The sequence below is a fragment of the Ambystoma mexicanum genome, chromosome 5p (genome assembly GCF_040938575.1).
Source record: "Ambystoma mexicanum isolate Mex_15411 chromosome 5p, UKY_AmexF1_1, whole genome shotgun sequence".
NCBI classification, from domain to species: Eukaryota; Metazoa; Chordata; class Amphibia; order Caudata; family Ambystomatidae; genus Ambystoma; species Ambystoma mexicanum.
The window spans coordinates 235,617,975-235,633,546 of NC_090930.1; positions in this window are offsets into that span (position 1 = coordinate 235,617,975).

Genomic DNA, 15,572 nt, shown 5'->3' on the forward strand with positions numbered 1-15,572 from the left:
ACTTTAGGGTGAGGTGATCCCCATTGGAAGATCTATAATAGATCAGAGGGGGTGTTCTAAAGATCCCCATACAATCATAATATTGTATGCAATTCGGACATTTAACCATAGTGGGCATATATAAGCACACACTATTTTGTAGACATTAAGTAGCCATAGTCGAAGTACAGGGCCTGCATGGTCATGTAGTATTTAGTGTGTAAGACAAAGGCCACAAGCCTGAAGGGGAAATCTGAATAGGCCCATACGCTGATGCGAGAGGCCCACACTGCTTTCACAGAAAGACTTCTATGTTCTGAAGTTGTTGCAAATGTGTGTTCTAGAAAGAATGTACCCTGCAAGGCCACAAGACAGCACAGTATTCCATCCGTCCTTTTTCCGACAGTGTTTTGCCAAAAATTCCAATCAAAGCTCTTTGGGGGTGTTGTGTGAAAGGGTAAATAAAGGCTTTGGTGGGGGGGGGGCAAATAACAAAAAAATAAATTGAGGGGCCCACACAAAATAATGGAGAAAGAAAATGTCAATGACATTTTTCAGCGAAACCCCCGCGGAATAACACCCATCAGAAAAAAGGGTGTTGGCGAAATAACATGGAACCAACAGCACTGGGCGCCTTGGTGTTTGTGCTATCACACACAGGCCAAAGCAGGCCTCTGACCCCCACCCAGCCAACTACGAGTTATAGCCCCAACAACTGCCCTGAATTCTGAGATACCAGTTGACCCAAGACCACTGACCATAAACCAATCCACCATAACAGATCTAAGAGCATGGTCGTCCAACCTTTATTTCATAATGACGTGATTTGTAATGCGAGGTACAAGGAGGAATACGTTATAGTTCAAAAGTGAGGGTTGAAGCCTTGTAAGCTGAGAGATGCGATCAGGTTGAGTGAAGGATGTGTGGGTTAGTGTGACCTCGAGACTCCTCCTGTGTCAGCCTTTGAGCATGCCAGGTGCATTGTATTATGATAGAGTAGCATTGTTCGAAAATGCAACTAATTGCTTCTTTGGCCTTAGTTCCCTGGAGACGATGAGCCCAGCAGACACCACGTGATGGGAGACGGACGGACTGGGCTGGGACCAATGACCTGGCATCAGCTAGGGAGCAGGCCGACCATGTATAGGGTCACACCAACCAGCCACGCAGATTTCCACTGTATAAAACAATTACGAAATCTATGTTGCTGTGTCCCCTTTTAAGATTCTGATTGCACCCTTTTTGGCCAGAAAGTTCCTAGGCAGCAGCGTTCCTTGCTGACACACCTATATTTTGTATAAATAAACACTTGTTCTCCTTGTAAGAGATTCTTGGGCCTTTTTCCCTAGTGGGTTGTATTTTTTCTGGTGTGAGCATTTCGGGGCGTGTCTCCATTTGCTACAAAGTGACCCTTTCAAACCTAATCATTTTGTTTTCTTCATGTATATTCAAAACAACCTTGAACTAAAAGGTCTTGGCTATCAGTTATCTCTTCACCCCCTCAGCCTGTAGCAATACACTGCAGCACCCACAGGATACATATTAGCCTGCTCTGATGCCAGACGAAGCATCAGGAAGCTCCAGATAGCCCATCAGCCTACACTGCAGCAACCCTGAGCCAACCCATCAGCCTACCAGGCACCCCAGCACCCTTCAGAATACCCTTCCTTACAGCACCCAACAGTAGTACTGACATAACATTAGCAGGGAGAGGAAACAACAAAGGCACAACACACCTACACCTTTCTGATTAGTCTGTCCTCACCACGTAAGACCTGGATCTGGCCAGAATCTTAACCGCCTGGCAGAAATTGAGGACAACCTCTCGTTTAAGAGGAAGAGTGTGGCATAAAACTCACTCCCTGTTAAAACTGCCCCCAGTCCTTAATGTTCAGGCAAAAGCACATTTCAACATACTGAGCACCCCGCACATGGCATCATCCAATCCAGCTTCTCCCACATGCTCTCACAGGCATGTACCTCCCTTATGATACTGAATCAGCATCACATAGCCTTTCCAAGTGACCCTGTTGACACCAAGTGTCCCTGGTGCTACCCACAACATGAGAGGCAGTTTTCAGGAACAGGCATATTAGGACACCACATTCAAAACTAATGGTGTATTATGTAGACCCATTCTTTGCTCATGTGTGAGTGAGATCCCACACATGGTTCCATTGTTCAGGATCTTCAACAATCATATTATGACTGCTGCCATTGCCATGGGGTGAAATGCACCAAAATAAAACATGTTCCGTGAAAACAAATCCTAAGTAAAAGGAGATCAAATGTCCAAGAATTGTTTAGGCAGGGTGGACAAAATCAAACACAAATGCAACAGCCAAACCAGAAGAGGCACCAAAATAATTGACTGGAAGTAGGTGGATGTGTTGGTGTTAATTTTCACTTCATGTTAGCTTGACTGGGAAATGTATGGGTGTAAAGAGGAGCTAAAACAACCAATGCCAGAAGATGGGGCAACGGGAATGTGTTTGTGGTGATAGAAGTGATGTTGAATTCCCTTCATACAAACTCATTCAAAGGCCAATGGACTGTTTCTGGAAGGTCGGAAACTGGGTTAAGCTGGCAGGACCCTGAGCCTTCTGCTGACTGTCCTTCAAAATCTGGTTGTTGGAAAGGTTGACTCTGGAGCTCTGGAGCAGTGAAAACTGGCATAGCATGGAAGAAGAGAGAATGGCAGCATGTCAAATGGTCTGGTAGTGTTTGGAGGCCTACAATATGGCAAACCATACATCATCCTTGGCCCTAGTGTAGGCCTACACGGTTCCAGTGTTAACATCTACAGCTGCAGCACCTGCTGCACAGCCTTGTTGCTCTGTTGCACCTATCTCCACTACCAAGTCCTTTCTCAAAAGGTGTGGTTCCTGTAACAATATAGGACTGGTGGAGGTTGGCCTCTATATGCCTCATCAAAGAACAGTTATCTTCCAATGTCAACTCATTCTCTATCCATGCCTGTACTGCTTCCAGTGCTGACAGACCCTCATAGAGGTCTGCTTAAACACTGTTTGCCATGTGAACAGTAGCAAAGGGCAAAGTGCAGATTGGAAGAGTACAGCAGACAGTGGATCTCTTCCCTGTGCTTGGGGTGTGAGATATACCAGTGATCCAGTAGAATATGCATCCCATCTGGCTGTTGTGGTAAGAGATAGCTGCACTATGGCAATTGTAAAACAGCTATTTCTCAGCCACCACCATTCCTTGCTCATGACGTCTTTCCATATTTTAATTCCTTTTGGAAATAATATCGTTTATTTCATTTTTATATTCGATAGTGTGAAAGGGATACATAGTGGTTAAATTTCCTACTCAGCCCCATGTTATTACTATACCAGCAGTGATCTCAATCATAACGGCAAAATAGATACAGCCCACATCTTTAGTTGCAAGTGTTTTTTCTTTTTTTAATCATTTTTCATAGAGTCCATTTCTGATGCCAGGTGGTGAGAAGAATAGGTGATGTTATTTCCATTGGGTGGCGGCACAAGGTGGGTGCCAGACAGGCAGGCAGGCAGATATCAAGACTGAATGATGCAAGGCCTCTGAGAGGAGTGAGCAGATTCTGTTGAACAAGTCGACCTAACTATAGACACAGTGCGGGGACACAACTGTTTGTTGCTCATCTATTGTCAAAGGCTCAGTGGCATGATTTGGAGCACATGATGAAACCACCTTTTCAGGGAGCAGAACCGCCAAGAATTTCGAAACTATCTTAAACATATGCTAGAATCAGCCTGATTTAATTAATTTTGCAAAGATGTATTTTAAAAAGATCATGGAAATAATCAAGACAGAATTGGGGTTCTGAGCTAGAAATGAATGCACATGGAACAGGATAATGTGAGTTAAAGAAAACACATGGTGCAAACACAAATATGACAATACTTTGACTGGTAATTGTTAGATCTTGACCGGAGGGAACCAGCAGCTTCAATTAGGCAGTAGAAGTGATTCCCTAAACCATAGGGGGATTGGTACATCTTAACACGGATATCAAACTCAACATTTACAATTCACTTAGACAGTGTTTAGTTAGTTTTTTATTTGTAGAGCGCACCAAACCCTGGGGTATCTGGGTGCTTGAGCAAATATTGGTTGTTACAAGAGCATGAACAAGGAAGCAGTAGACATGTAGCGTGTTGACAGAGGTCACACATTGGTCAAACATGCCAGCGTTATAATAAATCCAGGAAGGCAATACACAGTTGGGAGACGAAGCAATAAACAAAGGTTAACAACAGATACAACAAAGTAAGAAGAACACAGAGGACATAGTAACCGCTAGGTTTAGACTTACTGGTCAAATAGCCAGTCTTTCACTTTGGCTATGAAGGTCCAGAAGAAGGGTTCAGCCCTGATGGAAGCAGGGAGGGAGTTCCAGAGCTTAGCCGCTAACACTGGGAAGATAGTGCCGCCCGCAGTTTTCAATTTGAACTTAGGGATGATGAGACAGTTTGCATAGACAGATCTAATAGGTCTGGGGAATGAGTTCCTAGTGGATTTATCAGTTAGGTATTTCGGAGCTGTGTTTGAAAGGCATTTGTGCGTGATGACTAGAGTGAGCAATGCGATTCTGTTGGTGATATGAGTAGACCCTGGGATATTTAGCACCGACCTGAGTGCGTTATTCTGAATAACCTGTAATTTATTGAGGTTGCGTTCGGAGGAACCTAAGAATAAAGTGTTGCAGTAGTCCAACGTTGATAGAATCAATGCCCTAGCAAGTATTAGGCAGCTGTTTGTCGACTAGTAGTGCATGCTGTTGTTGAGGCTTTGATGTTAACTTGTATTTTGAGGGAAAGAGTAGAGTCTAGGTAGACACCTAGCGTTTTAACCTCGTTGGCCTCTTTGATGAGGTTCCCATCAATGTTAAAGGTCTTGTATTGTGTGCCAAGTCTATTTAGAAGGGCTTGAGATCCAATAAGCAAAAGCTCCATCTTGTCGTTGTTAAGGCACAGGTTGTGAGCAGCCATGCATGCCTGGATTTCCAGGTAAAACTTGTTAAGCATTTTGTAGTCTTCGTCATAGCAGCCAGTGAGCATGATGAGGACTTGGGTGTCATCCGCATAATTTCTGTATGTGACACACAGGTTATCAAGGCAATCAAACAGGAGCTTTGTGAAGATGTGATAAAGCGTCAGAGAGACCCAAAAGCCCTGTGGGACTCCACAATGGATGGGTATTGGATCAGCAGATGCTGAAGGTTTGAAGACCCTTGTTGTTCTATTCGAAAGAAAGGATTGGATCCAGTAAGCAGTTTATGATGAGAATGATGCAGTGGTCGTCAAGTGTTTGGTTAGGATCTGATGCTCAACAAGATCAAATGCTGCTGAGATGTCCAGCAATAAGAGGATAGCCAGCTTGCCATTGTCTTTGGTGTCATCCATTTGGGATTTTTAGGTCCAATGGGGCCGTTTCTGTACCATGCCTTGGTCTGAAGCCTTGGTCTGAAGCTGAATTGTTGCAGGCCCAGCAGGTCGTTGTCCTCAAGATGTTTGTGGATTTGTAGATATGGTAATCTGTCAAAAATGTTTAAGAGAAAAGGGACTGTTGTAATAGGTCTGTAATCAGTGGGTATGTTAGGGTTTATATTGGGTTTTCTGAGGAGAGGCATCACCCAAGCTTCTTTAAGATTGTTAGGGACTGAGCAGCTTTCGAAGGATGAATTCATCAGTGCAGTAATGAAAGGAGTTAGCTCTTTGGCTCTTTCCTTGATAACTGATGCCGGGCAGGTATCTCCCTGGCATCTTGAGGGCTTTAGTCCGGGAATAATGTTTTTGACTTCTTTTTCTGTGACTGGGGAGAACTGGAACGGAGGTCAAGGAGGGGGTAGCTGATCAGACAGTATGCGAGAGTCAGAGCTCACTGCAAGGCTATTCTTTTTTCCCTCGATTTTGTCTTGTAGTGAGGATATTTTATCTGAAAAGGCTGTTTGGATGTTGGCGCACTAGGCAACATCTTTGATGCAGGACTCTGTTGGCGGTGCAGGAGATTCCAGTTCCCTTAGAATGGTAAAGAGTTCTTTAGTGCGAGAGTTTGCGTTTAAAATTCTGACATTGTACATCTCTCTTTTGCTGTTGAGAATGGCTGTTTTGTAGGTGGTAGCGGCTGAGATAAATATTTCCTTATTAGGGATTGACAGATGTTTTCTCTAGTTGGCTTCAGCAGATCTTTTCACGTTGCAGAGTGTTTTTAGCTCTACTGTGAACCATTTATTCAAGCGGGCTGAAGGTTTCGCCTTTCGCAGTTTAAGAGGGGCACTTTTGTTTAAGGTTTGTTCTAGTGTACAGTTGTACAAGTCTACCAGGGAGGATGGGTATTGGAGAGGTCAGTAATAGGCTAGAGTAGTGGTAGTGAGTTGTCTAAGGTAATGTGATTGTTTCTTGATATGATTTGTGGGACGATGGCGTTGGGTGTATTGATGCTAGAGTTCTCTTGTATAGTGAACGTGATGCAATGGTGTCTGACCAAGCACAGGGGGTATTGTTAAGGAGTGTGGTCTTGCAGTTTAAGTCTGCCAGCCAATCCAGTGTTCTGCCTTTATTGTGTGTAGGTTCCTTGATGCGTTGTTTGAAGCCGAGTTGTATAATGTAATTTTCTATGACTGTGGCATTGGAATCATTAGTGTCGTGCAGGCCTAAGTTGAGGTCTCCTAGCATTACAATTTGAGAACTAGGTTTAGTGTTATGAGCCAGGAGGAGGGTCATACCTTCCTTGAAGGATGAAATAGACCCTGGAGGCCAGTAGATGAGATGTAGTAAGAGGGTCCGTGTGGCTGACAGAGGGAGTTTCACTGATAGAAGTTCTGCTGAGGGGAGGTCTGTGTTGGAAAATTCTCTAAGGCCCAGGTGTGCTTTGGCTATGAATGCCACTTCGCCACCTTTGCCAGAGCCTCTGTCTGCTCTGATAATTGTGTATTTGTCTGGTAGAGCTAGTGACAAGGTTGGTCCTGCCGCTGGGTGTAACCAAGTTTCGGTTATGGCGAGGAAGTCTAGTTGGTTAGCTAGGAAGAAGTCTGCTAAGTCAAGAGCTTGAGCCAACAGCGATCATGCATAAATGAGGGCTCCTTTGATAACTGTCACGTCTGCTTTGGGAGTGGGGGGGTCAGCTTTGTAGGTGGAAGGGGTTTATGAAGATGCTTGGGTGCAATAGTTAATGTATGTCATTTATGTGTGGGTGGTGGAGTACTTAGATTGGAAGTTGGGGAAGGAATTGTGGGACTAGTTCGGGAGGAAAGTCTGAGATTCCTTATAAGACTAGTGACAGAATAAAAAGCATGGGAGCTGTTAGGATAATGGGGTTATTGAAAGTTTAAAATGAAACCGGTCCTGAGATAGGGGAAATTTAACTTTTGTTTCACTTGCTCTAGGCATTCCAGTACTTAACCTGGGCCTTAAATTGACACCCATAGGAAGCCTTAGGGGGAAATAATATCAATGAAGATTTCAGTCCAGAGGCCAAGTCCAAGTGAAGGTAGATTTCACTGGAATACATCTGAGGGTGCATTCAGCAAATAGTAATGGGCAATCAGACTTATGAAGGTTTCTTTCCTGGCCAATATAAAGCGCCTTTGACAAGTAGAAATGTAAATGTCCAAAGGTTACATAGAAACAGCGCTTCAGTGGGATGACCCGGAAATAAGAGCTGTCCCCCTAGAAAGAGAAGTGGAGTGAAGGAGACTAGGCATTAGTCAGACAGTTATGGGCAGCATCTGCAATATGTATCTGTATTAAAGACCTTAACGGTCTTACATTATTGGGATTCTCTGAATCTGGATTATGGGGTAAGCAGAAGTTACATATCTATATTGCCAGATTTAAACACATGTAGGCCTAGTGGTTAGTAGCTCCTACTAGTTGGTAAAGCTGGCAAATCTACAATGGGTCCGTGGAGGCTTCTCTGGGAGCAACTTCCAGATATCCTCTATTCCCTGTGATGTAGCAATGATTGCTGCAAAGAGGCTTTGTGGTAATGTGATTTTGAGTTAATAGCCAGAGTGGTGTGTGGGTCATAGGTGTCTATGTGATGAGTTCTTGTTTGCTGGTTTTTGGTTGTCAGGTGGGACAATTCTCAGGTCAAGCCTGCTTGTTTTACAATCTTGGACCTTCCAATTGCTCTGTATGTAACTAGCCACCATGAGGTGGGCTAGCAATTGACCAGGTGGTGTCACGACAGACTCACTTTCTCAAAACTAGGCACCTGTATTGCGCAGATGGCTTTATTTGCTATTGTATTGTCCTTCCTTCAAGAAGCACTTCCAAGGCCTGTGGGATGTTTTTATCCATGCATCCACGCCCTACCACCAAAGCTGTGCATCACTGGCATGAAAACATCATGATGGCCAGAGCTTCCCAGAAAATTCACAGGGAAATGCATGAAGAATAGGCTGCCACTCATTTTTGCTGATGTTATGGGCACAGGACGCTGCCTAAAAACCACCATTGGACTACCCACACAGTAGTCTGAAACCATTGGGAATGGCAATGCTGATTGCCAAAAGCAAACCCAGAACTGTTGGGAATTCATTTTCTTAAATCCCAAAAGGGGTGCAGTACCAGTACTCACCACTATCCAAAAGCCGGCGTTTTAAAACCACCAGATTTTGTAGAAAACTGAATAAATGAACCCAAAACATGCCAATGAAAGACATTTTAAGAGGTGGATCCAATGTAAAGTTATATTCTGAAGTGACTTGAAGGTTTATAACAAGACTGGCTGATCTGGGGATTTCAGCAGTTTAAGTAAATTTGGACTGAAAGACATTAAAAATCTCAAGGTTTAAGAGAAATGAGTGACCTACTTTGAGTGTCACATAGGTTGCAATTGTTTAAATGTCATAGTTTTTTGAACTTAGAATCAGCATTCTAGCTGCATATGTAAAAATGTTTAGTTTATTTGAATGCAGAAAACTGGGGAACAGAAGTGACATTTTATCTGAACCCTGGCTTAAGGAACTGAATTCTGCCTGGCAACTACCCCCATCAGGAGTGAAACTTGAGTCACAGCTGTGTTCCCAGGCCGATCTGCCTTTTGCTGGCCACACTAAGGATATGCCATCTCTCTGATAATTGAATTAAGGGGAGCCCCACAGAATACAGGAGCTCTGAACAAAGCCCTGTCCTGACTCAGGCAAATGTTTTATTGGCGGGAGTCGTAAATGGAGCTTCCTCTTGGCAGAAGCTGGGAGGGGCAGGGTCTCTGAGCTTGGCAGAAACTGGAAAGACTGGTTTCTGTACCATGTGACATGAAAAGACACACCTCTATAGCCAGAATATGGTTTTAGAAAAAGATGAATAACTCATAGAGCGGACTTGTGAAAATTATTTAAATGATACCATAATTCTTGTGATTTTTCTGCCCACATTTTAAGAGGTTTTTAGAACCGGTGGCATGTTCAGGGGGGTTTTAGCGGAAAAGAGGATATTACTCAAAATGTGTGCATGTGAAAAATCTGACACTTCATCAACTAATGTCCATACTCCTTGCGCACATGTGTGTAAATTTGGGATAATGTCCGCAATTGCAAAATCAGTTAAAAAGTGCTAAAAGTTGCCATTTTTGAATGCAAGCTCTTAGAAACAGCAGATTTGGGACAGAGTATACCTCCTGTGATATGTGATGGGTGCATGTAATTTCAAACCACTGTGTAGTTATGAAATATGTATTTGGTTCAAATCTAGATTTGTGTGCAAGTTGACAGGAGGAGTGGACTTTCTGCAGGCTGCAAAATGACATCACTCTGACACAACTTAGTTCCCCAATCAGGGGAGAAATGAAAGCTTGGCCAATGATAAGTGGAGAGGGGCTGGCTAGTGATGCTGCTCACACACACCCATTTTAAAAACACATAAAAGCAGAGAGACAGGACAGATAGGGACCTTCAAATCCATTTGCAGCTGGAAGCTCTGCCGGGAAAATCCATACTTTACCTCCATCAACCTTCAGAGACCCAGACCAGACCAGCAGACCAGACCAGACCAGCAGAGTAGAGCTGACCTGTTAGCAGAACCAGAGAGAGCTGACCCAGATCACTGTGAAGTGCAGAGACCAGAGTCCCATCTAAAACCTGACCAGATCCATGGCGAGGCCCATTTCACTCAAGAATATAGTGTGAGTACCTAGAAAACTGTGCAGAACCAATCTCTTAGTTAAAATAATACAATTCAATCCTATTTTAATCTAAGTAGAACTGTCTCCTAACTGTCACCTGTCATTTGTAAAGCTGTCACTTGTCATTTTCTAGTTGCAAGCTGCACTTGTCTTTTTGAACTTTAAAATTTCAAATCTGAAAAACGACCTTTATTTAATCGCTCATATCTCCGTAACCGTTCGTGCTAGAGACTTGCAGTAACTTTCATCTGGAAGCTGAGATCCTAGGCTTTCCTAGGACCCCAAAACGATAGTGATAGTCCTTGTAGTTCCTCTGTAATCGCGCCCGGCGCACCCGCGAATTTTACCGCGATTTGCAAATTTCTCCACGAGTAAAAAAATCTGCTGCTGCTTGCCTTCCATTTGCCAGAAATTCGTTTAACCTGCTAATCATTCCTGAATCATTGCAAGAGTGAGCCTGGACTAATATTAACTAGATACCACTCACCCTGAACCTCTACAGGGAATTAAAAGCATTTTAGCATATTTTTCACTCCATTGCCAGCACATATAGAAGCATTTTGGGCTGTGTTTTAAACTTCTGTTGTCTAAGCTTGCTGGGGTGAACTGAATCACATTTGATTGCATTTCTGAGAACTGTGTGTTTTCCTTCCATTTCCTTGCCTTGCATCAAGGGGGGGAGGGGATTGCCAGAGAAAAGTGATTACATTGTTTGTATAAATCATATTGAGTATTTTCTATACTGCATTTCATTCATTCAACCTTGCATTTCCTTGAACCCTATAAAGCATTCTCTACCACATTATACTTCTGTACCTATTTACCAGTGTGCTACCTTATCCATTTCATCTCAACTCCTTAGTGATTATAAAGAAGTGTGCTAGTGCCAGATTCTCCGTTGTTAATATTTATCATATCAGATTAAGTGTGATATTCAATTATTAATTTATTATAAAGTGTGATATATATATCTATTGTTTAAATTATCAAATAAACCTTTTAACTTGCAAAACAGAACTACTTCTTGGCTCAGTGGGGTCAGGAGGATTCCAAGAGAGGGGTGTTATATAGGGGTAGTCATCCAGAACGCATGAACTGGACATAAAGATATATCAATAAGGGTTTTCATTCAGTATTATAGACTAGGCGTTGACTTAGCTGTAGTGTTGAATTGAATCCTCTTACAAATTGGGGGCTCGTGCCGGACGTTTGGATTAGATCTATCACTTGTGCAGATTAATACAGCGTGCCAGTTGACCAGATACACATATCCGGTCGGATCACCACGCTGTGTTACGCTGTAAAGCACTCCTCATAGGAACGCTCTTAGGAAAAGGTCTGTTTTGCAAAAATAAAATACAAACTTCTGTAAGTCAGGACAGAGACCAATCTCTAGAATGACGACCTTAGTAGACATGAAAATAGCCAGAGAGCACCTCTTACATAAACTATTTGTGAGAGGTGAATGGACTGAACAGGGCCAGGATGCCTGGTTACAGGCCATCACGCGACAGGTCACTGAAACAGGGTCAGACCTATGGAGAGATCAGGGTCTCCTACATGTGGCCCTGAGTGAACTATACATGGCTCCTAAAGCTAAGGATGAACACAATAAGATTGCCAGGATAGCAGCATACCTGTACCTATATATGGGAGACATGCAGGATAAATGCACTGAAAGCCAAGATCTGGCAAATAGGCAACAGATGGCATTAGAGAAGGCCCGATCTGATCTGGCCTCTTCTGAGCAGAGGCTGCAGAGGAGCCAGGAGTCAGAAAATGATAGTAGGCAATATATCATTAAAATAAAAGAGGATATGGGCATCCTACAACAGGAAAAGACAGACCAGGATACCAGATTTCTGGCCCTGCAGAAGGAGCACCAAGACAGTTTGGACTCCTTACTGCAGAACCAGAAAAAGTTGGAGCAACAGATCAATTTCAACAGGGCATGCGCGGAGCAGGTAGTCACCCTGCAAAGCCAGCTAGATAGAGAGAAAGAGGAGAGCAATAAACTGATTCTGAAAGACCTGGATACCCAGGCAGAGTTTGATGAGGAGCGCCAAAAAGCTGGTGCCTTTCAACGACAGAGGGACGACCTGGCAGCACAGATGCAGGCTCTCAGTCAGGAAAGAGACGCCTTAGGCCAGGAAGTCTGCCATTTAAAAAGAAAAATGGAAGAAAATCACCTGGCCCACCAGGGACTGGGTGACCTCCAAAAAGAACACCAGAACTTGTTAGAGCACACCAGGAGGGTGGAGGATGCTCTAGCAAGAAAGGAGCAGGCCAATAGGGACACAGCTCAGGAGGTAACCCTCCTGCAGCAAAGACTGGCCCAGTGCTCCAGGACCAATCAGGAAACACAGAGAGAGAATGAGGCTCTCTGCCAGCACAATGATAGGCTCCAGCAACAGGTAGCGATGCAGGAGAGACTGATAGAGTCTAGTAAGGCCTTAACTGAGGAACTGAAGGCACAAATGCAGGCTCTTGCATTGCAACAGGGAGCAGGGGCGGATAGAGATGAGGTTCACTGGGGAAGGGAAGCTCCGGAGCATAACCTCAGGAGCCCTAGTACCAGAGGCCCTCATACCTCTCAGTCACTGGACTCTGCCACCCCCATATTCCCTGGCGCACATGAGCACCGGGCCACAGGGATGGCAGACAACTATCCAGACAAAAGTATGGGGCTCATAGGCCAGTACCACCCAGGTATGGAGGGGCGGGCATCCGGGTATGGGCACCCCAGCACAGTGCAATTTAATGGGGAACCCCAGGAGAGTAGGCCCATTAAGGGCATCCTGAAAACCTCTGCCCAGTTAGGTCAGTGGGGGGGGGTACCCATCAAATCCTGGCAGCAAGGAGGAATCTGAAGACTCCTCTGAACTGCGCAGGACACAGGAGACCAGGTCCCCACATTCTGCCAGCCATTCCCAGGCTCGCAGAATCCATGAAAACCTGGAAGAACAGACAGGAACCTCTGGGAGCAGTGCCTCTGAGTCAGAGGATGAATGGACAAGGGTTACCCGAACCAAAAAGGCCAATAAGGCAAAAAGGGCCTTGCTTAAGGACCTCTTAAAGCAGATTAAGGCGATCAGGAGCGTCATCACGCCTTACCATAAGAACGCTAAGTATTCTGTTTGGGAACACTTGGAGCTCTATGAGCAAATGATGGAGACTTTTCATTTGAAGGACAGCCAAAGCTGTATCCAATATGTAAAGTGGACATTCTCCCCAGAGTACTCCAGTTTCTTTGCAGGGCTGGAGGACCAAAATCATTCCAGGTGGTCCACCTATAGGGCGGCCATATTAAAACATTTTTCTGTTCACAGAAACCCCCAAGAGGCTCGCAAGGCAGCCTACAATTTACAATGTGAGGAGGATCAGGCCCCACAAGAATTTGTGCAGGAGTTAAAGCGTGCTTTTGCACAGACCACAAGAAGGGTGCGCACGGATAGCAGAGAATTTATTAATACGTTTTTCCATGCCTTGCCCAAATACATAATGACCCAGCTCGTGAGGGATTTTCACGAGAAAAGATCTTTAGACTGGGTCATCGAACAGGCGACCCGGATCTATGAGGTGCAGAAGCCAATAGAAAATAAAAATAATGCACCCAAAAACCCCAAAGCCAACAGCACCCCTGCTGTTGCCAAGGTGGCAGAGGTAAAGGTCACCCCTGTTTTGGATTTGGAGATGGGGGGGCCTAAAAACCTACCTGCACCTAATAATGCTAGGCCCAGAAGGTCCTCGGGCCAGTCACAGACAGGGAGCCAGGGAGGCAGCCCCACAAATGGGGTCCCTCGCTCTCCTGATTATGTAAGTCCCCGTTACAAGGGAAATCGACCCATCCTGGGTTATGTGTGGACTCCTCCAGCCCAAGGGGGGGATCCAGCCAAGCACCTAACCCAGGGAACTTCCCTCCTAACTTCCCCAAAATCATCCATCCTTCTTTCCCCAATTCCCTGAGCCCAGACAACCTAATCCGGGAGAGGGGAGGCCAAGGGTGGAGGGGTACCAAAATCTTCCCAACCAGGGGTACTACCAAAGAAGGGATAGCTACCCTTCCCGGGATCAGCCCAGGGGAGAAAACAGGGCCCCGTATCAGCCTGAGCGGGTGTCCCAGTTAGAGCGCCAGGTTCAAAACATGGCGCGGGATCTGGGTCACATACTGAGGGCTCAGCAGAACCCTCAGATCGGCATGCCGGCGCAGAACGCACCCAACTCTGGACCTGGTGCTCCAGAACAATGACGGGGGCAGCACCCCGATAACTCACCGGTTCCCAGGGAGGAGGCACAAAGGGAAGGGGGGTGTAAAGCCTTGGAGGAAGCTTCCTTCCTCACTTGTAAACAGCCCCTGGAAACCCAGGAACCGGAAACAAAATCTCTTGCCCCTGAAAGTCTGCCTCCTAAGGAGCAGAGGGGGGGTAGGAGAAACAAAAGACCCAAACAGACTCAGTTTGAGGAGGAGGTACAGATCTTCCAATTTGAGGGAGAGGGATCCTCAGAGGATCCTGGGAAAATGATCTTCTCCTTCAGAGAGGGGGGAACTCCTCCCAAAGTAAAATGGGTCCCTAGGGATGCAAATCCAGACTGGGGAGATGTGGAGACTGAGCTACCGCCGCCCACCATCTCATCCCAGAACCAACAGCAAGAAAATCCCCTGGTTCAAACCCATCCTGGTGACTGCCTCCAAAAAGGGGGGGGCGGCCCAGAACCGGAGCCAGGGGAACCCACAATGGCTCTGATCTCCAGTTGCCAACTTTTTCTTTCAGATTCCCAAGGCTCTCCACAGAATTCCGCCCAAATCTCTTCGCTAGCGATGTCCAAAACCAGAAAGTTAGCCCACCAGTTGTCCAAAAATGTGCATTATCTGTGCCCCCTTGAGGAGAAGGAGGGAAGATACTATGCCCTGGTACAAGTACAGGGGCAGGGTACAATTTTGGCACTGGTGGACACTGGATCTCAAGCCACCCTTCTGTCCAGAAGGGCCTTTGATGAACTGAATGCAGGAAGGGGAGAGAATTACCAAATTCCTCTCACCTCTCTTCCTGGACAACTCCAGAACTTTGACGGGAAGGAAATTCCCGTCGAGGGGACGGCAGATTTGGACATTAAAATTGGGCGACACAAGTTGAAACACCCGGTCATAGTTGTGACTCCAGAGGGCACCCCTTGTTTACTAGGGAATGACCTCCTGAGAAGGTTGTCACCCCTAATAGATTGCGTAAACAAGGTCCTCTGGACCCAGACTAGCCGACCCATAAAATAAAACAGAGTGTCAACCATGTTAGTTTAAACGGCACCTGCCACATGGTTGAACAAAAATCTGACCAAGTAGAATTTCACTTCCAGAATAGCCAAATTCCAGACGTGACAGTAATAGCAGTAGGACAACAGACTGGTGATGGGGGGTCCTCTCTATTTCTGAAAATCAACCTCCCTTCCAGTCTAAAGTGGTACTC